We start from the raw sequence: 25173 nt of genomic DNA on the forward strand, positions 1-25173 counted from the left end.
CTGTGGCTCAAGTGGTAGAGTGCTAGCCTTGAGCTGAATTGCTGAGGGACAGCGCCCAGGCCCAGAGTTCAGGCCCCACGACCGGACCCAAAAAAAAAAAAAAAGGATCCACCAAGCTTCACACATGGGAAATAAGAGGATGCAAGACCTGTTACGAGGATCCAAGCTAAGATAAGGAAAGGTAACCTGATGATTGAGGATATTGTCTCAAGATGTCAGGCATATCAGTTAACAAATGCAGGCAAAAGTAACAAGGCGCCCGGGGGACACCTAAGAGGAAAAAGGCCAGGGACAGACATAGTGGGAAGTGGACTTTACTGAGCTTAAAAGGGGAAATTTCAGTTACAAATATTTCCTAGAGTTTATAGACACCTTTTCAGAATGGACTGAGTCCTTTCCCACTAAACAAGAAACTGCAAGAGTGGTGGTCAAGAAGATTGTAGAAGAAATTCTCCCAAGGTATGGGTATCCTGCAGTGATAGGATCAGATAATGAGCCAGCATTTGTGTCTAAGGTAAGTCAGGGAATAGCCACTGCACTGGGGAAAGATTGGAAATTGCATTATGGCTATAGGCCCCAGAGTTCAGGACAAGTTGAGAGGATGAATGGGACCCTAAAAGAGACCCTGACTAAATTAGCCTTAGAGACTGGCGTGGATTGGGTGACCCTCCTTCCCTTAGCCTGTTTTAGAGTTAGAAATTCTCCCTATCAGTTAGGACTTACCCCTTTTGAAATAATGTATGGTTACCTTCCTCCCATGATACCTAGCTTTCAGGCAGTGCTGGTGGCAAAAATGAACGACAGTGATTTAATTCTGGCAGTCCAGTCTCTCCAGAAAGTACGCCAGGAAATTTGGCCTAAAATAAGACCTATTTATCAGTCTATTTCTATACCACCCCCACACCTCTTTAGGCCCAGAGATTGGGTTCTTGTCCATCAACATAACCCAAGGACTCTGGAGCTGAGATGGAAGAGCCCATACATGGTGATATTGACCACACAAACAGCCTTAAAAGTGGGTGGAGTAACTACATGGGTTCATCATTCCCATGCCAAGCCAGCGGACCACTTCACCTGGGAGGAAGAGGAACAGCATGGAGAACAGTGGAAGGCAGAATCTCATCCTACAAATCCATACTGCTTAAAGATAAGAAAACTGTGATATTTCTGTTCGTAGTGTTGGGAATCAAAGAAATAGTAAGCAAGGACATGAACCCTCATATTCCCTATAAACTAACGTGGCTTGTAACTCCTAAATGGGGAAGCCCTATCCCAGTAGCTTCAGCAGAACACCCTATGTGGACATGGTGGCCGAATTTAAAAGTGGACTTATGTGAATTAATCACCAGAACTTGGGACATTGAGGACCACTATGACCATTCTCGATTACCAGAATGTGGGGAAAAAGAAAGTTGCAACATAAAATGTGCGTGGTTTGGCATAGAGTCACCAGAAATAGGATGTGGTCACTTCTATCTCTGATCAGAACTGAGGAAGATATCTTATTAGCCCCTAGAGATGAAAGAGATCCCTCTGAAGTATATAGATGCAGAGGTGAACAGGATTACTTTAGTAGGGACTGGGGGTGTGAGACAACAGGAGATATCCATTGGAACCCCAGTTCAAGCTGGGACCTGATCACCTTAAAAAGGCCCATAATGGATCTTCAGGTCTGTTGCTTACTGATGGGTGTAGACAAAGAATTGTAGTTCCTATAGTTTTTGATGAGTGGTCAGGCCACGGTAGCCTGCCGGTCCCAGAAGACTAGGAGGCAAAAGGAGAATGTGGTAAACTCAAGTGCAACCCCCTATTAAGTTCACTGAAAAGGGCAAACAATGTAGAGAGTGGTTACAGGAAGGACATGGGGACTGAGACTGTATTTAACAGGCCATGATTATGTATTAGTATTTAAAATAATCCTTAAACAAGAGCCCATCAAAACATTTTCTGTGGGACCTAACTGTGTTATAACTCCTGAATCCAGAAGGGTAAAGACTCAAACTCTTCCACTTAAAATAATAGACCCCAAAAAGATAGATACAAAAATAGAAGAACAAGAAGGTTTCACTCCCACTATGAAGCCAGCAACTCTAAGGAGGTAACCTGATAGCTTACTCCCCTGAAACTCATTGATAGAAATGGTTGAACACTCCTTTTCTTTGTTAAATGCCTCCGACCCTGCACTTACCAATTCCTGCTGGTTATGCTATGATGTTGCTCCACCCTATTATGAAGGAATAGCTGTGGTTGGAGTAGTAAAAAAAACTCCACAGATACAGAGGACTGCAATTGGGCAAACCCAACAGGATTGACGTTGGCACAAGTCACCGGGAAGGGGACATGTGTAGGCCAAGTGCCTACCAATGCCAAACACATGTGTAACCAATCCATAGAAGTGCCTGAGACAGAACAGAGTCAAGCAGAATACTACATCTCAGCTGAAGACACTATCAGGAATAAGTGCTTGTATACATGCTAGAGTTATGCAAAGCAATAAAGAGTATTGTATAATGGTAAGATTCCTGCCAAAGATCTTATATCATAGTAATGGAGATTTTTTAGATTACTATGAAAACCCTAAAATAAAGAAAACTAGGTATAGAAGGGAGCCTATCTCTGCTGTTACTTTAAGCCTGTTGGTTGGGGCAAGTTTGGGGGGACTAGGAACCGGAATTGTTGCACATGCAAGACAAGAATCCATTCCGAACTTAGAGCATCTATAGATGAGGATATTAAAAAGATAGAGGAGGGCTGGGAAGGTGGCTCAGTGGTAGAGCACTTGCCTTGCATGCTCGAGGCCCTGGGTTCGATTCCTCAACACCACATAAGCAAAAAGAAAAAAGCCGGAAGTGGCACTGTGGCTCAAGTGGTAGAGCGCTAGCCTTGAGCTGAAGAGCTGAGGGACAGTGCCCAGGCCCAGAGTTCAGGCCCCACTACAGGACCCCCCAAAAAAAATAAAATAAAATGCTTCCATTAAAAAAAAAGATAGAGGACTCCATCTCCCACTTACAAGACTCCTTGTCATCTTTGGCAGAGGTAGCTTTACAAAATAGGAGGGGGCTGGATTTGCTGTTTTTACAACAGGGAGGTTTGTGTGCTGCTTTGGGGGAAGAATGTTGTTTTTACACTGACCACTCTGGAGTAGTCAAAAACAACATGGCTAAAGTAAGAGAGGGATTAGAAAAGAGAAAAAAGGAGGGAAAGTCCCGACAGGGTTGGTTTGTGTCATGGTTTAATAGCTCCCCCTGGTTAACAACTCTTATATCCACGTTAATGGGACCTCTAGTCATGCTTATACTACTACTTACCTTTGGACCCTGCTTGCTTAATAAGCTGATGCAGTTTATAAAAGCTAGATTGGGAGCTATACAACTCATGGTACACAATACTTACAGGTACTCTCCCATGAACGTGTCTGATTTAGAAGTAGGATATTCCCAAGATTGAGAATATGATCAAAACGGGGTGGGGGGAATGATAGAGCAAAAGAGCAAAAATAACTCTGTCTCATCCAGGCAATGTTTTATGATTAACTTTTTGCCTTTGTTCTAAGCCCTGTTGGCCAAGATGTTTCTGAGAAGTATCATTATACTGAGAGGTATTATTATGTTGAAATTGACCAGAACCTGCACAAATTATGAGAAAGAGTTGTTTATACTGAAACCACCAGACCACAACTACCCCCCCCACACACATATAGATGGCCCATCCGGTTCTGTAATTACATGCTGACACTAACCACCCTGGAATGTTACCCCTAGCCCCGAGCCAATCAGATTTGTACTCATATATAATTTTGCTTAAACAACTGGTTAATGTAATTTTTGTAACTTTGTGGTTTTTGCCTTTATAAATCCTGCAGAAATGTCGCTTGAGGTCTCCTCCCTTCTTCTGCTGCGTCAGAGTGTATGGGATGAAGCCCACACCTTGGCTTGTTCTGAATAAACCTTACATTTTGCAATTCTAGTGTCTGAGTCTCCAGTGGTCTCCGGTGGTCTTTGAGGAGTGGGCATTTCACCATGAGGTCAACAGGGAGGTAGAGGCTGCTGCCAGAGGCAGGAACATTGTAATGGGTTGTGTTCCCAAAGTTCATATATGGATGCTCTCATCACCTGGTACCTATGAATGTGGAAATGAGCTCTTGGCAGGAGATCAACTCCAGTTCCTGTTGTTACTGTGCCCATAAAAGGGGGTAATTGGGTCCCAGAAATGCACCTAGGGATGATCCTCTGTAGAGACTTCACTCTGCTCTCACAGGTTCAGAAGCTGAGAGAAGACTTAGGACACACCGTGCCTTGTACCTCCTGAGGGAATGTGGCCCAGAAGACACTGATTCCATACTGCTGGACTGCAGAGCTTTGAACACAGATCTCTAAGGCCCCCACGTTCTTAGTGCTCTATCTGGTCCTTTGCATCCTGAGCTCCCTAACACTGGTCAGCTCTCCCAGAATTGCAAAGAAAAAAATGGGACTGGTTACTTTGGACAATGTGAGAGGCTTTAAGCCCTGCTAGGATTCAGACCGGAGATGCCTGGGATAGAAGGATGCTGTCTATTTCCCTTTAGTGGTTTGTCTGTCTTCTGGGGAAGGTTTAAAGCACTCAGAATTGTTTTAAGGTTCCCAAGTTCTGAGTTATCTATCTTGTTGTTTGCATCCTGAGCTCCCAAACCCTCCTCAACTCTCCCAAAATTGCAAGGAAAAAGTTTTGACCTGTGGCTGGTAAAAGCAAGAGGGGCTATGAGCCCTGCCAGGATGCACACAGGAGCTACTGGAGAACAAAAGATGTTGTCTATTTCTCTTTGGTGGCTTGTCTCTCCTTTGGGGAAGGTGCAGAGCATTCAGAACTTGAGTGCCGTAAAACAATTCTGTTTTAAGACCCGCAAGTTCTGAGTGCTCTATCTTTTCATTTGCATCCTGAGCTCCCAAACATTTGTCACCTCTCCCAGCATTGCAAGGAAAAAAATGGGACCTGTTACTGTAGACAGTATGAGGCACTTTCAGTCTTGCTAGGATGCAGAGCAGAGATGCTTGGCAAAGAACTGTGCTGTCAATTTCTCCTTGGAGGCTTATCTCTCCTTTGTGGAAGGAGTAGAGCCCTCAGAACTGAGTGCTCTATCTTGTCATTTGCATCCTAAGTTCTCTAACTCTGGTCAGCTCTTCCAGAACTGCAAGGAAAAAAATTGGGACTGGTTACTGTAGACAGTGTAAGGGGCTTTAAGCCCTGTTAGGATGCAGACTGGAGTTGCCTGGGATAGAAAGATGCTGTCTATTTCCCTTTAGTGGCTTGTCTCTCCCTTGGGGAAGGTGTAGAGCACTCAGCCTTGGAGACCATAAATGAATTTTCTTTAAGGGTCCAATAGTTCTGAGTGCTCTATCTTGTTCTTTGCATCCTGAGCTCCCAAACATTTGTCAGCTCTCCCAGAATTGCAAGGAAAAAAATTGGACCTCTTACTGTAGAGAGTATGAGGTGCTTTCAGGCTTACAAGGATGCAGAGCAGAGCTGCTTAGGAAAGAATGGTGCTGTCGATTTCTATTTGGAGGCTTGTCTCTCCTTTGGGGGAAGGAGTAGAGCCCTCATAACTGGAGAGCCTTAAAACAATTTTGTTTTAAGGCCCCCAAGTTCTTTTTTTTTTGGGTCCGGTCGTGGGGCCTGAACTCTGGGCCTGGGCTCTGTCCCTCAGTTCTTCAGCTCAAGGCTAGCGCTCTACCACTTGAGCCACAGCGCCACTTCCGGCTTTTTTTCTTTTTGCTTATGTGGTGCTGAGGAATCAAACCCAGGGCATCATGCATGCAAGGCAAGCACTCTACCACTGAGCCACCTCCCCAGGCCCAAGGCCCCCAAGTTCTGAGTGCTCTATCTTGTTGTTTGCATCCTGAGCTCCCAAAACCTCTTCAGCTCTCCCAAAATTTGGAAGAAAAAATTTTGACCTGTGGCTGGTGACAGCGAGAGGGGCTTTGAACCCTTCCAGGATGCACACAAGAGCAGCAAGAGACTGAAAGCTGTGGTCTTTTCTCTTTGGTGGCTTGTCTCTCCTTTGGGGAAGATGTAGAACATTCAGAACTAGGGAGCCAAAATTTATTCTGTTTTAAGACCCCCCAAGTTCTGAGTGCTCTATCTTGTCTTCTGCATCCTGAGTTCCCAAACATTTGTCAGCTTTCACAGAAGGAAAAAATTGAACCTCATACTATAGACAGTATGCAGCATTTTTCAGTATTGCTAGTATGCAAAGCAGAGGTGCTTGGGAAGAACAATTCTGTTAATTTCTTTTTGGAGGTTTGTCTTTCCTTTGGGGAAGGATTAGAGCCCTCAGAACTTGGGGGCCTTAAAACAATTGTTTTAAGACCTCCAAATTCTGAGTGCTCTATCTTGTTGTTTGCATCCTGAAGTCCCAAAACCTCCTCAGCTCTCCCAAAATTTGAAGGAAAAAATTTTGACCTGTTGCTGGTGACAGCAGGAGGAGCTTTGAACTCTGCCAGGATGCACACAGGACCTGCTGGAGACCTAAATATTTTGTGTATTTCTCTTTGGTGGCTTGTCTCCCATTGGGAAAGATGTAGAGCATTCAGAACTAGGGTGCTGAAAAACAATTCTGTTTAAGGGCCCCCAAAATCTGAGTGCTTTATCTTGTCATTTGCATCCTGAGTGCCCAAATATTTGTCAAGTCTCCAAGAATTGAAAGTAAAAAAATTGGACGAGTTACTGTAGACAGTATGAGGTGCTTTCAGTCTTGCAAGGATGGAGAGCAGAGTTGCTTGAGAAAGAATGGTACTGTCAATTTCTCGTCGGAGGCTTGTGTCTCCTTTGGGGAAGGAGTAGAGCCCTCATACCTTGGGGGCCTTAAAACAAAATTGTTTTAAGGTGCTTTAAAACAAAATCGTTTTAAGGCTCCCAAGTTCTGAGTACTCTATCTTGTCGTTTGCATCCTGAGCTCCCTAACAATGGTCAGCTTTCCCAGAATTGCAAGGAAAAAAATGGGACTGGTTACCGTGGACAGTGTAAGGGGCTTTAAGCCCTGCTAGGATGCAGACCGGAGTTGCCTGGGATAGAAGGATGCTGACTATTTCTGTTTGGTGGCTTGTCTCTCCTTTGGGGAAGGTGTAGAGCATTCAGAACTTGGGTGCCGTAAAACAATTCTGTATTAAGGCCCCCAAGTTCTGAGTGCTCTATCTTGTCGTTTGCATCCTGAGCTACCAAACATTTGTCAGCTCTCCCAGAATTGCAAGAAAAAAAATGGACCTGTTACTGTAGACAGTATGAGGCGCTTTCAGTCTTGCTAGGATGCAGAGCAGAGCTGCTTGGAAAAGAACGGTGCTGTCCATTTCTCTTTGGAAGATTGTCTCTCCTTTGGGGAAGGAGTAGAGCCCTCAGAATTTGGGGGCCTTAGAACAAAATTGTTTTAAGGTCCCCAAATTCTGAGTGCTCTAACTTGTTGTTTGCATCCAGAGCTCCCTAACACTGGTCCGTGCTTCCAGCATTGCAAGGAAATAATTTTGACTGGTTATTATAGACAGTGTAAGGTGCCTTAAGCCCTTCAAGGATGCAAATCAGAGTTGCCTGGGATATAAGGATGTGGCCTATTTCTATTTAGTGGCTTGTCTCGCCTTTGGTGATGGTGTAGTGCTTTTAGAATTTCCCCAAGTTCTGAGTGCTCTATCTTGTTGTTTGCATCCTGAGCTCCCAAAACCTCCTCAGCTCTCCCAAAATTGTGAGAAAACTATATTGACCTGTGGCTGGTGACAGCGAGAGGGGCTTTGAACCCTTCCAGGATGAACACAAGAGCTTCAGGAGACCTAAAGATGTTTATTTCTCTTTGGTCGCTAGTCTCTCCTTTGGTGAAGGTGTAGAGCATTCAGAACTAGGCGGCCGAAAAACAATTCTGTTTTAAGACCCCCAAGTAATGAGTGCTCTAACTTGTTGTTTGCATCCTGAACTCCCAAAAATTGTCAGCTCTCCCAGAATTGCAAAGAGAAAAATTGGACCTGTTAATGTAGACTATATGAGGGGCTGTCACTCTTGCTAGGGTGCAGAGCAGAACTGCTTGGGAAAGAATGGTGCTGTCAATTTCTTTTTGGAGTCTTGTCTCTCCTTTGGGGAAGTAGACTCTTCAGAACTTGGGGTATTAAGAACAAACTTGTTTTAAGGCCCTCAAGTTCTGAGTGCTCTATTTTGTCATTTGCATCCTGAGCTCCTTAACACTGGTCAGCTCTCCCAGAATTGCAAAAAAAAATTGGACTGGTTACTGTGGACACTGTAAGGGGCTTTTAGCCCTGCTAAAATGCACACCAGAATTGCCTGTGACAGAAATATGGTATCTATTTCTCTTAAGTGGCTTATCTGTCCTTTAGGGAAGTTTTAGAGCACTCAGAACTTGGGGACCTTAAAACAAAATTGTCCCCAAGTTCTGACTGCTGTGTCTTGTTGTTTGCATCCTGAGCTGCCAAACCCTCCTCAGCTCTCCCAAAATTGTGAGGAATAAATTTTGACTTGTGGCTGATGACAGCAAGAGGGGCTTTGAACCCTACCAGGATGCACACAGGAGCTGCTGGAGACCGAAAGATGTTGTCTACTTCCGTTTGGGGCTTGTTTCTCCTTTGGAGATGGTGTAGAGAATTCAGAATTTGGGTGCCGAAAAACAATTGTTTTAAGTCCCCCTAGTTCTGAGTGCTCTATCTTGTTGTTTGCATCATGAACTCCCAAACCTTTGTCAGCTCTCCCAGAATTGCAAGAAAAAAATTGGGACTGATTGCCTTGGACAAAGTAAGGAGCTCTAAGCTCTGCTAGGACACAGACCAGAGTTGCCTGGGATAGAAGGAAGCTGTCTATTTCTCTTTAGTGGCTTGTCTCTCCTTTGGGGAATGTGTAGAGCACTCAGAACTTGGGTACCTTAAAAAATTGTCTTTTGAGGTCACCGTGTTCTGAGTGCTCTATCTTGTTTGCATCCTGAGCACCCAAACCCTTCACAGCTCTCCCAAAATTGCGAGGAAAAAATTTGACCTGTGGCTGGTGACAGCCACAGGGGTTTGAAGCCGGCCAGGATGAACACAGGAAGAGAGGAAATATCAGCCTCCAAATACTCTCGGCAGGATTCAAAGCCCCTTTCTCTGTTATGAGCCACAGATCAAATTTTTTCCTCGCAATTTTGCGAGAGCATAAGAGGTTTTGGGAGCTCAGGATGCAGAACAAAATATAGAGCATTCAGAACTTGGAGAACTTAAAACAAAATTGTTTTAAGGCCCTCAAGTTCTTTGGGCTCTACTAATTTCCCAAAGGAGAGACAAGCCACTAAAAACAAATAGACAGCATCCTTCTAACCCAGGCAACTCCGGTTGTATCATAGCAGCGCTTAAAGTCCCTTACACTGTACACAGTAACCAGTCCCAATTTTTTCCTTGCAATTCTAGGAGAACTGACCTCAGTTAGGGAGCTCAGGATGCAAACGACAATATAGAGCATTCAGAATTTGGGTGCTGTAAACCTTCCCCAAAGGAATACAAGCTACTAAAGAGACATGGACATCATTCTTCTATCCCAGGCAACTCCGGTCTGCATCTTAGCAGGGCTTAAAGCTCCTTACACTGTCCACAGTAACCAGTCCCAATTTTTTCCTTGCAATTCATGAATAGCTCACCAGTGATAGGGAGTTCAGGATACAAACGAAAAGACAGAGCACCTAGAAGTTGGAGGCCTTAAAACAAAGTTGTTTTAAAACAAAAAAGTTGTTTTAAGGCCCCCAAGTTCTGAGGGATCTATTCCTTCTCCAAAGGAGAGAAAAGCCTCCAAATAGAAATTGACAGCACCGTTCTTTCCCAAGCAGCTCTGCTCTGCAACCTAGCAAGATGATAGTGCCTTATACTGTCTACAGTAACAGGTCCAATTTTTCTCCTTTCAATTCTTGGTGAGCTGACAAATGTTTGGGAGTTCAGGATGCAAATGATAACATAAAGCACACAGAACTTGGGGTCCTTAAAACAGAATTGTTTTTCGGTGCCCAAGTTTTGAATGCTCTCCATCTTCCCCAAAGGGAAGACAAGCCACAAAATAGAAATAAACAACTTTGTTTGGTCTCCAGCAACTCCTGTGTTCATCCTGGCAGGCTTCAAACCCCTGTGGCTGTCACCAGCCACAGGTCAAATTTTTTCCTCGCAATTTTGGGAGAGCTGTGAAGGGTTTGGGTGCTCAGGATGCAAACAACAAGATAGAGCACTCAGAATACGGTGACCTCAAAACAAAATTGTTTTAAGGTACCCAAGTTCTGAGTGCTCTACACATTCCCCAAAGGAGAGACAAGCCACTAAAGAGAAATAGACAGCTTCCTTCTATACCAGGCAACTCTGGTCTGCGTCCTAGCAGAGCTTAGAGCTCCTTACACTGTCCAAAGCAGAGCTCTGCAGGTGCAATTGTTCAGCAAGGCAAATTGATTAACTTTGCCAAACTTCATGTGTGTAGAAGAAATCATGTTGGATTTAGAAGCACATATTAACCCAGAACACCTGTGGGCCTACCAGCTGCAACAATCTAGAGGTCTTCCAATGAAGCCTTGAAAGCAGTGAAATGCTATTATGTTGCCATCGCTGAGAACCTCAGAGTGTGCTTGGAAGAACTACTTCTGGTAACAAAAATGGTGCAGTATTTAGAGGTTGATATTTCCAGTCGCCATCAATAGCAATGGATGGCCATAGGTCGCATCCAAGAAAACAGAAGTCTGGTTGTCAAACTTTAAAAACAGTACCATAACTAGTGGTTCACCTTACTTCTCAGATTGATGTGAGTGAAGGGGTAAAAGCTCTAATCACCAGTACTTAGGTTGGAGGAACGAGAAGCAGATATTCCCAGTCAGCTAGTATTGTCCTAAGGGGACAAGCAACACTGAATGCCAAGTCTGAATGCTTACAAACACTGCAGAGCTCTGCAGGTGCACTTGTTCAGCAATTCAAACTGAGTAACTTTGCCAAACTTCAGGTGTGTAGAAGAAACCACGTAGGATTTAGAAGCAGATATTAACCCAGAACACCTGTGGGCCTACCAGCTGCAAGAATCTGGAATTCTTCCTAAGAAGCCTTGAAAGCACTGAAATGTTGTTATGTTGCCATGACTCAGAACCTCATTCTGAGTGTGCCCTGCAGGAGTCACTCAGCTAACAACATCAATGGATTATTTAGAGGCTGATATTTCCAGTTGCCCTACTTAGCAATGGATGGCCATAGGTGGCGTCCAAGAAAACAGAAGTCTGGTTCTCAAATCATCAACAGAGTTTCATAAGTTGAGGTTCAACTGATTCCTCATGTTGATGTGAGAGAAGGGCTAAAAGGTCTATTCACCAGTACTCAGAATGAGAAGAGGATATTCCCAGTCAACTGTTATCGTCCTGTTGGGGACAAACAAAACTGAATGTCAGGTCTGAATCCTTGCAACTCCTGCAGAGCTCTGCAGGTGCAATTGTTCAGCAATTCAAAATGAGTAACTTTGCCAAGCTTCAGGTGTGTAGAAAAAACCACGTAGAATTTAGAAACAGATATTAACCAGGAACACCTGTGGGCCTACAAGCTGCAAGAATCTGGAATTAATCCTAAGAAGCCTTGAAAGCAGTGAAATGCTATTATGTTGCCATGGCTCAGAACATCATTCTGAATGTGCCCTGCAGGAGTCACTCAGCTAACAACTGTGGAGTATTTACAGGCTGATATTTCCAATCACCATACATAGCAATGGATGTCCATAGGTGGCATCCAAGAAAACAGAAGTCTGGTTCTCAAATCATCAACACAGTGTCATAATTCGAGGTTCCACTGACTCCTCAGGTTGATGTGAGTGAAGGGGTAAAATCTACAACACATTACCATAGTTAGAGGTTCAACTTACTCCTCAGTTTGACATGAGTGAAGGGTCAGGTGGTGGAACCAGAAGCGCATATTCCCAGTCATCTGGTATCGTCCTAAAGGGACAAGCAAAACTGATTCCATGTCTGAATGCTTGCAACAGCTGCAGAGCTCTGCAGGTGCAATTGTTCATCAATTCAAACTGGGTAACTTTGCCAAACTTCGGGTATGTAGAAGAAACCACATAGGATTTAGAATCAAATATTAACCCAGAATACAGGTGGAACTACCAGCCCCAAGAATCTGGAATTCTTCCTAAGAAGCCTTGAAAGCAGTGAAATGCTGTTATGTTGCCATGGTTCAGAACTTCATTCTGAGTGTGCCCGGCAGAGGTCATTCAGCTAACAACATCAATGGAGTATTTAGAAGCTAATATTTCTAGTTGCCCTCCATATCAATGGATGGCCATAGATCACATAGAAGAAAAGGGAAATCTAATTCTCAAACCTTCAACAGAGTGCCATAAGTAGAGGTTCAACTTAACTCCTTAGGTTGACTTCAGTAAAGCGGTAAAACATCAAATCACCAGTACTCAGGTGGGAGGAACAAGAAGCTCAGAATCCCTGTCAGCTGGTATTGTCCTAAGCAGACAAGCAAAACTGAATGCCACGTCTGAATGTTTGCAACTGCTGCAAAGCTCTGCAGGTGCAAATGTTCAGCAATTCAAATTGAGTAACTATGCCAAACTTCAGGTGTGTCGCAGATACCAGGTGGGATTAAGAAGCAGATATTTACCCGGAACACCTGTGGGACTAGTGGCCGCAAGAATATGGAATTCTTCCTAAGAAGCCTTGAGAGCATTGAAATGCTGTAATGTTGCCATTGCTCAGAACCTCATTCTGAGTGTGCCCACCAGAGATCATTCAGCTAACAATAACGGTGGAGTATTTAGTCGCTGATATTCCCAGTCGACGTCTATAGGAATGTATGGCAATATGGGGCGTCCAAGAAAACGTAAGTCTGGTTCTCAAATCTTCAACACACTGCCATAAATACAGGTTCAACTTACTCCTCAGGTTGATGTGAGTGAAGAGGTAAAATCTCTAATCACAAGTACTCAGCTGTGAGAAACAGGAAGCAGATACTCAGAGTCAGCTCCAATATCTTACGGGGACAAGCAAAACTGAATGCCACGTCTGAATGCTTGCAACCTATGCAGAGCTCTGCAGGTGCAATTGTTCAGCAGCTCAAACTGAATAACTTTGCCAAACTTCAGGTATGTAGAAGAAAGCACATAGGATTTAGAAGTAGATATTAATCAGGAATACCTTTTGGCCTACCGTCTGCAAGAATTTGGAATTCTACCAAAGAAGCCTTGAAAGCAGTGAAATGCTGTTATGTTGCCCTGGCTCAGAACCTCATTCTGAGTGTGCCCGGCAGAAATCATTTGGCTAAAAACATCAATGGAGTATTTAGAGTCGGATATTTCCAGTTGCCGTCCATACCAATGGATGGCCATAGGTCTCCTCCATGAAAACGGAAGTGTGATTCTCATATCTTCAACACAGTGCCATAAGTAGAGGTTGAACTTACTCCTCAGGTTGATGTGAGTGAAGGGATAAAAACTTTAATTACCAGTACTTGGGTGGGAAGAATGAGAAGCAGATAATCCCAGTCAGCTAGTACAATCCTAAAGGGACAAACAAAACTGAATATCAGGTCTGAATGCTTGCAAACCCTGCAGAGCTCTGCAGGTGCAATTTTTCAGCAACTCAAACTGAGTAACTTTCCAAACTTCAGGTGTGTGGCCAAAACCATGTAGGATTTAGAAGCAGATATTTACCCAGAACACCTGTGGGCCTACCAGCTGCCAGAATCTGGAGAACTTCCTAAGAAGCCGTGAAAACAGTGAAATGCTGTTATGTTGACATGGCTCATAACCTCATTCTGAATGTGTCCTGCAGAGATCATTTGGCTAACAACAAGGGTGGAGTATATAGAGGCTCATATTTCCATTCACTGTGCATAGCAATGGATGGCCATAGGTTGCATCCAAGGAAATGGAAGTCTCCTTCTCAAATCTTCAACACAATGCCACAAGTAGAGGTTCTACTTACTCCTTAGGTTGACATGAGTGAAGGGTTAAAAGCTGTAATCACCAGTACTCAGGTGGGAGGAACAAGAAGCAGTGATCCCCAGTCAACTGGTATTGACCCATGGGGACACGCAAAACTGAATGTGTTGGAGTGCTTGCAACCACTGCAGAGCTCTGCAAGTGCAATTATTCAGTAATTCAAACTGAGTAACTTTGCCAAACTTCAGGAGTGTAGAAGAAACCACGAATGATTTAGAAGCAGACATTAACCTGGAACACCTTTGGGCCTACCATCTGCAAGATTCTGGAATTCATCCTAATAAGCCTTGAAAGCAGTGAAATGCTGTTATGTTGCCATGGCTCAGAACCTCATTCTGAGTGTCTGAGGCAGAGGTCATTCTGCTAATAACAACGGTGGAGTATTTAGAGGCTGGAATTTCCAGTCCTTGTCCGTAGCAATGGATGGCCATAGGTTTCGACCAAGAAAATGGAAGTGTAGTTCTGAAATATTCAACACAGTGCCATAAGTAGAGGCTAAACTTACTCCTTAGGTTGACATGATTGAAGCGGTAAAAGCTGTAATTACCAGTACCCAGGTGCAAGGACGACAAGTGGATATTTCTAGACAGCTGTTATCATCCTAAGGGAACAAACAAAACTGAATGCCACGTCTGAATGCTTGCAAGCACAGTGGAGCTCTGCAGGTGCACTTGTTCAGCAATGCAAACTGAGTAACTTTGTCAAACTTCAGGTGAGTAGAAGAAACCACATAGGATTTAGAAGCAGATATTAACCCAGAATACCTGTGGGCCTACCGTCTGCAAGAATCTGGATTTCTTCCTAAGAAGCCTTGAAAGCAGTGTAATGCTGTTATATTGCTATGGCTGAGAACCTCCTTCTGAGTGTGCTTTGTGAAGGTCATTCAGCTAACAACAACGGTGGTATATTTACTGGCTGCTTTTTCCAGTCACCATCCATAAGATGGTGAAATGCTGTTATGTTTCCATGCCTCAGAAACTCATTCTGAGTGTGCCTGTCAGAGTTCATTTGGGGTTTTTAGAGGCTGATATTTCCACTCACCGTCCATAGGTCGCTTCCAGGAAAAGGAAAGTCTGGTTCTGAAATCTTCAACACAATGCCATAAGTACAAGTTCAACTTACTCTTCAGCTTGAGGTGAGTGAAGGGGTAAAAGCTCTAATAACAAGTACTCTGGTCAAAGGATTGAGAAGAGGATATTCCCAGTCAGCTGCTATCATCCTACAGGGGCAAGCAAAATTGAGGGCCACATCTGAATCGTTGATACCGCTGCAGCGCTCTGCAGGTTTAATTGTTCAACAATTCAAACTGAGTAACTTTGCCCAATTTCAGGTGTGTAGAAGAAACCACAAAGGATTTAGAAGCAGATATTATCCCAGAACAATGTGGGCCTACCGGCTGCAAAATCTGGAGTTCTTCCTAAGAATCCTTGAAAGCAGTGAAATGCTGTAATGTTGGCATCACTCAGAACCTCATGGTGGTGTGCGAGACAGAGGTCATTCTGCTATCAACAACGGTGGAGTATTTACAGGTTGATGTTTCCAGTCACCGTCCATAGCAATGGATCCCATAGATCTCATCCAAAAAAAGGGAAGTCTGGTTCTCAAATTTTCAACACAGTGTCATAAGTAGAGGTTCAACTTACTCCTCAGGTTGACGTGAATGAAGGGGTAAAAGCTCTACTCACCAGTACTCAGATGGGAGGAACAAGAAGCAGTGATTCCCAGTCAGCTGGTATCAGCCTACAGAGACAAAACTGAATGCCATGTCTGAATGCTTGCAACCGCTGCAGAGTTCTGCAGGAGCAATTGTTCAGCAATTCACACTGAATAACTTTGCCAAAGTTCAGGTGTGTAGAACAAACCACATAGGATTTAGAAACAGATAATCCAGAACACCTGAGGGATTCTGGCTACAAGAATCTGTAGTTCTTCCTAAGAAGCCCTGAGAGCAGTGAAATGCTGTTATGTTTCCATGCCTCAGAAACTCATTCTGAGTGTGCCCGTCAGAGTTCATTTGGGGTTTTTAGAGGCTGATATTTCCACTCACCGTCCATAGCAATGGATGACCATGGGACACGTCCTAGAAAACGGAAGTCTGTTCTCAAATCTTCAACACAGTGCCATAAGTAGAGGTTCAACTTACTTCTCTGGTTGACATGAGTGAAGGGGTAAATGTTCTAATCACCAGTACTCAGGTGGGAGGAATAAGAAGCAGATATTCCCAGTCAGCTGGTATTGTCCTACAGGGACAAGTAAAACTGAATGCCACGTCAGAGTGCTTGCAACTGCTGTAGAGCTCGGCAGGTGCAATTGCTCAGCCATGCAAACTGAGTAACTTTGCCAAACATCAGGTGAGTAGAAGAAACCACGTAGGATTTAGAAGCAGATATTAACCCGGAACATCCATGGGCCTACCAGGTGCAAGATTCTGGAATTGTTCCTAAGAAGCCTTGAAAGCAGTGAAATGCTGTTATGTTGCCATGGCTCAGAACATCATTCTGTGTGTGCCCGCAGAGTTCATTTGGCTAACAACAACGGTGGAGCATTTAGAGGCCGATATTTCCAGTCGCCATCCATAACAATGAATGGCCATAGGTTGCATACAAGAAAACGGAAGTCTGGTTCTCAAATCTTCAACACAGTGCATAAGTAGAGGTTCAACTTACTCCCTATGTTGACGTTAGTGATGGGGTAAAAGCTCTAATTACCAGTAGTCAGCAGGGAGGAACAAGAAGCAGATATTCTGTTATCTGGTATTGTCCTATCGGGACAAGCATAACTGAATGCCACATCTGAATTCTTGCAACCGATGAAGAGCTCTGCAGTTGTAATTGTTCAGCTATGCAATCTGAGTAACTTTGCCAAACTCCAGGTGAGTAGAAGAAACCACATGGGATTTAGAAACAGATATTGACCCAGAACTCGTGTGGATTACCGGCCGCAAAAATCTTAAATTCTTCCTAAGAAGCCTTGAAAGCAGTGAAATGCTGTTATGTTGCCATGGCTCATAACCTCATTCTGAGTGTGCCCGGTAGAGACCATTTGGCTAAAAACAATGGTGGTGTATTTAGAGGCTGATATTTCCAGTCTCTCTCCATGGGAACGTGTGGCAAAAGGTCCCGTCCAAGGAAACAGAAGTTTGGTTCTCAAATCTTCAACACAGTGCCATAAGAAGAGGTTCAACTTACTCATTAGGTTGATGTGAGTGAAGGGGTAAAAGTTCTAATCACCAGGACTCAGATGGGAAGAAGAGAAGCTGATATTCCCAGTCAGCTATTATTTTCCTGCTGGGACAAGCAAAACTGAATGCCACATCTGAATGCTTGCAACAGCTGCTGAGATCTGCTGGTGCAATTGTTCAGCGATTCAAACTGAGTTAGTTTGCCCAAGTGAAGATGTGTACAAGAAAGCACATAGGATTTAGAAGCAGATATTAAGAAGACTAAAGCAATGAAATGCTGTTATGTTGCCAGTCTCCGAACCTCATTCTGAGTGTGCCTGGTAGAGGTCATTCAGCTAACAACGATGGCGTATTTAGAGGCTGATATTTCCTCTCACCATTCATACCAATGGATGGCCATAGGTCGTGTCCAAGAAAATGGAAGTCTGGTTCTCAAATCTTCAACACAGTGCCATAAGTAGAGGTTCAACTTACTCCCCTGGTTGATGTTAGTGAAGGGGTTAAAGCTCTAATCATCAGTACACGGGTGAGAGGAACGAGAAGTGGATATTCCCAGTCAGCTTGAATCATCCTACAGGGACAAGCAAAACTGAATTCTACGTCTGAATGCTTGCAAGCACTGCAGAACTCTACAGGTGAAATTTTTCAGCAATGCAATCTGAGAAACTTTGCCAAATTTCAAGTGTGTAGCAGAAACCACAGAGGATTTAGAAGCCAATATTAACTCTGAACACCTGTGGGCCAACCGGCTGGAGGATTTTGGAATTCTTCCTAAGAAGGCTTGAAAGCAGAGAAATGCTGTTATGTTATGCTCAGAACCTCATTCTGATGACTGTGCCTGGCAGAGGTCATTAAGCTAATAACAATGGTGGAGTATTGAGAGGCAGTCACTGTCCATAGCAATGGATGGCCATAGGTAGTGTCCAAGAAAACGGAAGTCTGCTTCTGAAATCTTCAATACAGTGCCATAAGTAGAGGTTTAACATACTCCTCGGGTTACCTTGAGTGAAGGGGTAAAACTCTAATCACCAGTAATCAGGTGGGAAGAATGACAAGCAGATATTCCCAGTCACCTGGTATTGTCTTACAGGGGCAAGCAAAACTGAATGCCACGTCTGAATGCTTGCAACAGCTGCAGAGCTCTATAGGTACAATTGTTCAGCAATTCAAATGGAGTAACTTTGCCAAATTTCAGTTGTGTAAAAGACACCATGTAGGATTTAGAAGCAGATATTAACCTGGAACACCTGTGGGCCTACTGGCTACAAGAATCTGGCATCCTTCCTAAGAAACATTGAAAGCGGTGAAATGCTATTATATTGCCATGTGTAAGGAACTCATTCTGAGTGTGCCCAGCAGAGGTTATTCGGCTAAAAATAACGGTGGAGTATTCATAGACTGGTATTTCCAATCACCGTCCATAGGAATGCATGGCCATAGGTTGCATCCACAAAAACGAAAGTATGGTTCTCAAATCTTCAACACAGTGCAATAAGGCAAGGGTCAACGTACTCCACAGGTTGAAGTAAGTGAAGTGGTAAAAACTCTAATCACCAGCACACAGCTTGCAGGAAAAGTGAAGTGGAAATTCCAAGTCAGCTGGACTCATCCTATGAGGACAAGCAAAACTGAATGCCACGTCTGAATGCTTGCAACTGCTGCAGAGCTCTGCAGGTGCAATTAATTGTTCAGCAATTCAACTGAGTAACTTTGCCAAACTTCAGGTGTGTAGAAGAAACCACGTAGGATTTAGAAGCAGATATTAATCTGAAACACCTGTGGGCCTACAGGCTGCAAGAATATGAAATTCTTCCTCAAAAGCCTTGAAATCAGTGAAAGGCAGTTATATTGCCATCGCTGAGAACCACATTCTGAATGTGCATGGCAGAGTTTATTCAGCTAAAAATAAATGTGGTGTACTTACACTGATATCTCAGGTCGAGTTCCATTCGAATGTATGGCCATATGTTGCTTCCCAGATGAGGGAATTCTGGTTCTCAAATCATCAACATAGTGCAATAAGGCAAGGTTCATTTTATTCCTCAGGTTGAAGTGACTGAAGGGGTTAAAACTCTAATCACCAGCCCACAGTTTGATGGAACGACAAGCCAATGTTCCCAGTTTGTAATGTCTTAAGGGAACAAGCAAAACTGAATGCCACTTCTGAATGCTTGCAATCACTGCAGAGCTCTGCAGGTGCAATTGTTCAGCAAATCAAACTGAGTAACTTTACCAAATTTCAGGTGTGTAGAAAACACCACGTAGGCTTGAGAAACAGACATTAACCAGAAACACCTGTGGGCCTCCCGACTGCAAGAATCTGGAGTTCGTCCTAAGAAGTCTTGAAAGTAATGAAATGCTGTTATGCTGCCATCATTCAAAATGCAGTTTTGATTGTGCCCGGCAGAGCTCATTCAACTAAAAACAACAGTGGAATCTTTAGAGGCAGATATTTCCAGTTGCCATCCTTAAGAATGTATGGCCATAGGTTGCTTCCAAGAAAACAGAAGTCTGATTCTCAAATCTTAAACACTGTGCAATAAGGAGAGGTTAAAATTACTCCTCAGGTTGTACTGAGTGAAGGAGTAAAAGCTCTAATCACCAGCACACAGGTTGTAGGACCGAGAAGCAGATATTCCCAGAGAGCTGGTATTGACCTAGAGGGACAAGCAAAACTGAATGCCACGTCAGAATGCTTGTAACTGCTGCAGAGGTCTGCAAGTGCAATTGTTCACTGAGTAACTTGGCCAAACTTCAGGTGTGTAGAAGAAAGCACGTAGGATTTAGAAGCAGGTATTTACCCCAAATACCTGTGGGCCTACCAGCTACATGATTATGGAATTCTGTCTAAGAAGCCTTGAAAGCAGTGAAATGCTGTTATGTTGGCATGGCTCAGAACCTCATTCTGAGTGTGCCCGGCATAGGTCATTTGGCTAACAACAACTATGGAGTTTTTAAAAGCTGATATTTCCACTTGCCATCCATAGGAATGTATGGCCATGAGTCACCTCCAAGAAAGTGGAAGTCTGGTTTTCAAATCTTCAACACAGTGCAACTAATAGTGGTTCAACTTACTCCACAGGTTGAAGAGAGTGAAGGGGTGAAAGCTGTAATCACCAGCCTACAGGTTGTAGGAAACAGAAGCAGATATTCCCAGATAGCTGGTATTGTCCTATTGGAACAAGGAAAACTGAATGCCAGACCTGAATGCTTGAAACCACTAAAGAGCTCTGCAGGTGAAATTGTTCAGCAATTCAAATTGAGTAACTTTGCTAAACTTCAGGTATGTAGAAGAAACCATGCATGAATTAGAAACAGATATTAACCTGGGACACCTGTGGACCTACCACCTTCACAAATCTGGATTTCTTCCTAAGAAGCCTTGAAAGCAGTGAAATGCTGTTATGTTGCCATGGCTCAGAATGTCATTCTGAGTATGCCTGGAAGAGGTCATTTGGCTAACAAGAACCGTGGAGTATTTAGAGGCTGATAGTTCCAGTCACCCTCCATAGGAATGTATGACGTTCAACAAAACAGAATTCTGGTTCTCAAATTTCAACACAGTGCAATAATGTGAGGTTCAACTTACTGCTCAGGTTCAAGTGACTTAATGGGCAAAAGTTCTAATCACCAGCACACTGGTTTTAGGAATCAGAAACCAATATCTCTAGTCAGTTTGTATCGTACTTCAGGAACAAACAAAACTGAATGCCTCATCTGAATGCTTGCAACCACTGCAGAGCTGTGCAGGTGCAATTGTTCAACAATTTTAAATGAGAACCTTTGTCAAACTTTAGGTGTGTAGAAGAAAGCATGTAGGATTTAGAAGCAGATATTCAACCAGAACAGCTGTGGGCCTACCGGGTGCAAGAATCTGAAGTTCTTCCTAAGAAGCCTTGAAAGCAGTGAAATGCTGTTATGTTGCCATGGCTCAGGACCTCATTCTGAGTGTGCCTGGCAGAGGTCATTCGGCTAACAAGAACAGTGGAGTATTTAGAGGCTGATATTTCCAGTCACCGTCCATAGCAAGGGATGGCCATAGGTCACGTCCAAGAAAACGGAAGTCTGGTTCTCAAATCTTCAACACAGTGCCAGAAATAGAAATTCAACTTACTTCTCAGGTTTACCTGAGTGAAGGGGTAAAAGCTCTAATCACCAGTACTCAGGTGGGAGGAATGAGAAGCCAATATACCCAGTCAACTTGTATCGTCCTACAGGGACAAGGAAAACTGAATGCCACCTCAGAATGCTTGCAACTGCTTCAGAGCTCTGCAGGTGCTATTGTTCAGCAATTCAAACTGAATAACTTTGCCAAACTTCAGGTGTGTAGAAGAAACCATGTAGGATTTAGAAGCAGATATTAACCCGGAACACCAGTGGGCCTACTGGCTGTAAGAATCTGGAATTCTTCCTAAGAAGCCTGCGAAGCAGTGAAATGCTCTTATGTTGCCATGGCTCAAAACCTCATTCTGAGTGTGTGGGGAAGAATTCATTTGGCTAACAACAATGGTGGAGTATTTAGAGGCTGATTATTTTAATCGCCATCCTTAAGAATAGAAGGCCATAGAACTCTCCCCCAAAAACTGTAGTCTGGTTCTCAAATCTTCAACACATTGCCATAAGTAGAGGTTCCACTTACTCATCAGGTAGACTTGACTGAAGGGGTAAAAGCTCTAATCACCAGTACTCAGGTGGGAGAAATGAGAAGCAGATATTCCCATCAGATTGTATCATCCTATCAGGACAAGCAAAACTGAATGCCAATTCTGTACGCTTGTGAGTGCTGCAGAGCTCTGCATGTGCAATTGTTCAGCAATGCAATCTGAGAAACTTTGCCAAACATCACTTGATTAGAAGAAACCACGGAGGATTTAGAATCAGATATTTACCCAGAACACTTGTGGGCAAAAGGGCTGAAGAATCTGGAATTATGCTAAGAAGCCTTGAAAGCAGGAAATGGTATTATGTTGCCATGGCTCAGAACCTCATTCTAAGTGTGTGGGGCAGATGTCATTCTGCTAACAACAACGGTGGAATATTTAGAGGCAGATATTTCCAGTTGCTGTCCATAGCAATGGATGGCCATAGGTAACTTCCAAGAAAACACTAGTTTGTTTCTGAAATCTTCAACACACTGCCATAAGTAGAGGTTCATCTTACTCCTCAGGTTGATGTGAGTGAAGGGGTAAAAGCACTAATCACCAATCCTCAGTTGGGAAGGATGAGAAGCGGATATTCCCAGTAAGCTAGTATTGTCCAACAGGGACAAGCAAAACTGAATGTCTCATCTGAATGCTTGCAACTGCTGCAGAGCTCTGCAGGTGAAATTGTTCACCAATGCTGACTGAGTAACTTTGCCAAACCTCAGGGGTGTAGAAGAAACCACATAGGATTTAGAAGCAGATATTTACCCGGAACAACTGTGGGCCTACCGGCTGCAAGAATCTGGAATTCTTAGTAAAAAGCCTTGAAGAGTGACAGGCTTTTATGTTGCCAAGGCTCAGAACCTCATTGTGAGTGTAGGTGGTAGAGATCATTGCGCTAACAACAACGGTGGAGAATTTAGTACCTGATATTTCCAGTCACCATCCATAGGAATGGATGACCATAGGTCGCTTCCAGGAAAATGGAAGTCTGGTTTTCAAACCTTCAACAAAGTGCCGTAAGTAGAGATTCAACTGACTCCTCGGTTGACGTGATTTGAGGTGTTAAAGATCTAATCACCAGTACTCAGGTGGGAGGAATGAGAAGCAGATATTCCCATCAGCTCATATCGTCCTATGGGGACAAGCAAAACTGAATGCCACGTCTGAACACTTGCAAGTGCTGCAGAGCTCTGCAGGTGCAATTCTTCAGCAATTCAAACTGATTAACTTTGCCAACATTTAGGTGTGTAGAAGAAACCACATAGGATTTAGAAGCAGATATTAACCAGGAACATCTGTGGGCTACTGGCTGCAAGAATCTGGAAATCTTCCTAGAAGCCTTAAAAGCAGTGAAATGCTGTTATGTTGCCATGGCTCAGAACCTCATTCTGATTGTGCCTGGCAGAAGTAATTCGGCTAACAACAACGGTGGAGTATTTAGAGACTAATATTTCCCGTCGCCATCCATAGGAATGTATGACCATAGGTCATGTCCAAAATAAACGGAAGTCTGGTTCTCAAACCTTCAACACAGTGCCATAAGTAGAGGTTCAATTACTCCTCAGGTTGACATGAGTGAAGTGGTAAAAGCTCTAATCACCAGTACTCAGGGGGGAGGAACAAGATGCAGAGATTCCCAGTCAGCTGCTATCGTCCTTTGGGGACAAGCAAAACTGAATACCACATCTGAATGCATGAAACCACTGCAGAGCTCTGCAGGTCCATTCGTTTAGAAATGCAAACTGAGTAACTTTGCCAAACTTCAGGTGTGTAGAAGAAACCACATAGGATTTAGAAGCAGATATTAACCTGGAACACCTGTCATCCTGTCAGGTGCAAAAATCTGGAATTCGTCCTAAGAAGCATTGAAAGCAGTGCAATCCAGTTGTGTTGCTATGGCTTAGAAACCCATTCGGAGTGTGCCCACCGAGGTCATTCAGCTAACAACAAGGTGCAGTATTTACAGGCTCATAATTCCAGTCACCGTCCATACAAATGAATAGAAATAGGTCACGTCCAAGAAAACAAAAGTCTTATTCTCATATCTTCAACACAGTACAATAAGACATGGTTCAACTTAATCTTCAGGTTGAAGAGAGTGAGTGTGTAAAAGCTCTAATCACAAATACACAGGTTGTAGGAACAAGAAGCAGGTATTCCCAAGAAGCATGTATGGTCAAATGGGGAAAAGCTAAAGTGAATGCCTTGTCTGAATGCTTGCATTAGCTGCAGAGCTCTGCAAGTGCAATTGTGCAGCTATTCAAAGTGAGTAGCTCTGCCAAATTTCAAGCATGTAGAAGAAACCACGTAGAATTCAGAAGCAGATATTAACCGTGTGGGCCTACTGGGTGGAAAAATCTGGAATTCTTCCAAAGAAGCAATGAAACTAATGAAATGTTGTTATGTTGCAATGGCTCAAAAATGGCTCATTCCGAGTGTGCCCGGCAACAGTCATTTGGCTAACAACAACCGTGGAGTATTTTGTGGCTGATATTTCCAGTCGCTGTCCATACAAATGAATAGACATAGATAGCGTCCAAGAAAATAGAAGTGCTGTTCTCAAATCTTCAATACAATACAATAAGGCAAGGTTCAACTTACTCCTCAGGTTGAAGTGAGTGAATGGTTAAAAGCTCTAATCACAAATGCACAGGTTGTAGGGACCAGAAGCAGATATTCCCAAGTAGCACGTATCCTCCTATGGGGAAAAGTTAAAATGAAAGCCTACTCTGAATGCTTACAACTGCTGAAGAGCTCTGAAAGTGCAATTGTGCAGCAATTCAAACTGAGTAGCACTGCCAAACTTCAAGTGTGTAGAAGAAACTACGGAGAATTCAGAAGCAGATATTAACCCAGAACACCTGTAAGCCCACCCGGTTCAAGAATCTGGAGTTCTTCCTAAGATGCATTGAAAGCAGTGAAATCCTGTTGTGTTGCCTTAGCGCAGAAACTCATTCGGAGTGTGCCAGGCAGAGGTCATTCAGCTAACAACAAAGGTGGAGTATTTAGAGGCTGATATTTCCAGTTGCAGTCCATACAAATGAATGGTAATAGGCTGCTTCCAATAAAATGAAAGTCTTGTTCTCAAGTCTTCAATACAGTACAATAAGGTGAGGTTCAACTTACTCCTCAGGTTGAAGTGAGTGAATGGGTAAAAGCTCTAATCAGAAATAATCAAGTTGTAGGGACGAGAAATGGATATCTCCAAGAAGCATGTGTGCGCCTATGGGGAAAAGCCTAACTGAATGCCTCCTCTGAATGCTTGCAATGGCTGCAGAGCTCTGCAAGTGCAATTGTGCAGCGATTCAAACTGAGTAGCTTTGCCAAACTTCAAGCGTGTATAACAAAACAGGCAGAATTCAGAAGCAGATATTAACACGGAACATCTATGAGCCC

General features: G+C 43.5%; 1 pseudogene; it reads left to right on the forward strand.

Moving 5' to 3' along the window:
- LOC106001198 overlaps positions 1 to 25173 on the forward strand; it is a 52896-nt pseudogene that overhangs the window by 16617 nt on the left and 11106 nt on the right.

This window comes from Dipodomys ordii, unplaced genomic scaffold (assembly GCF_000151885.1).
Source record: "Dipodomys ordii isolate 6190 unplaced genomic scaffold, Dord_2.0 Scaffold272, whole genome shotgun sequence".
NCBI classification, from domain to species: Eukaryota; Metazoa; Chordata; class Mammalia; order Rodentia; family Heteromyidae; genus Dipodomys; species Dipodomys ordii.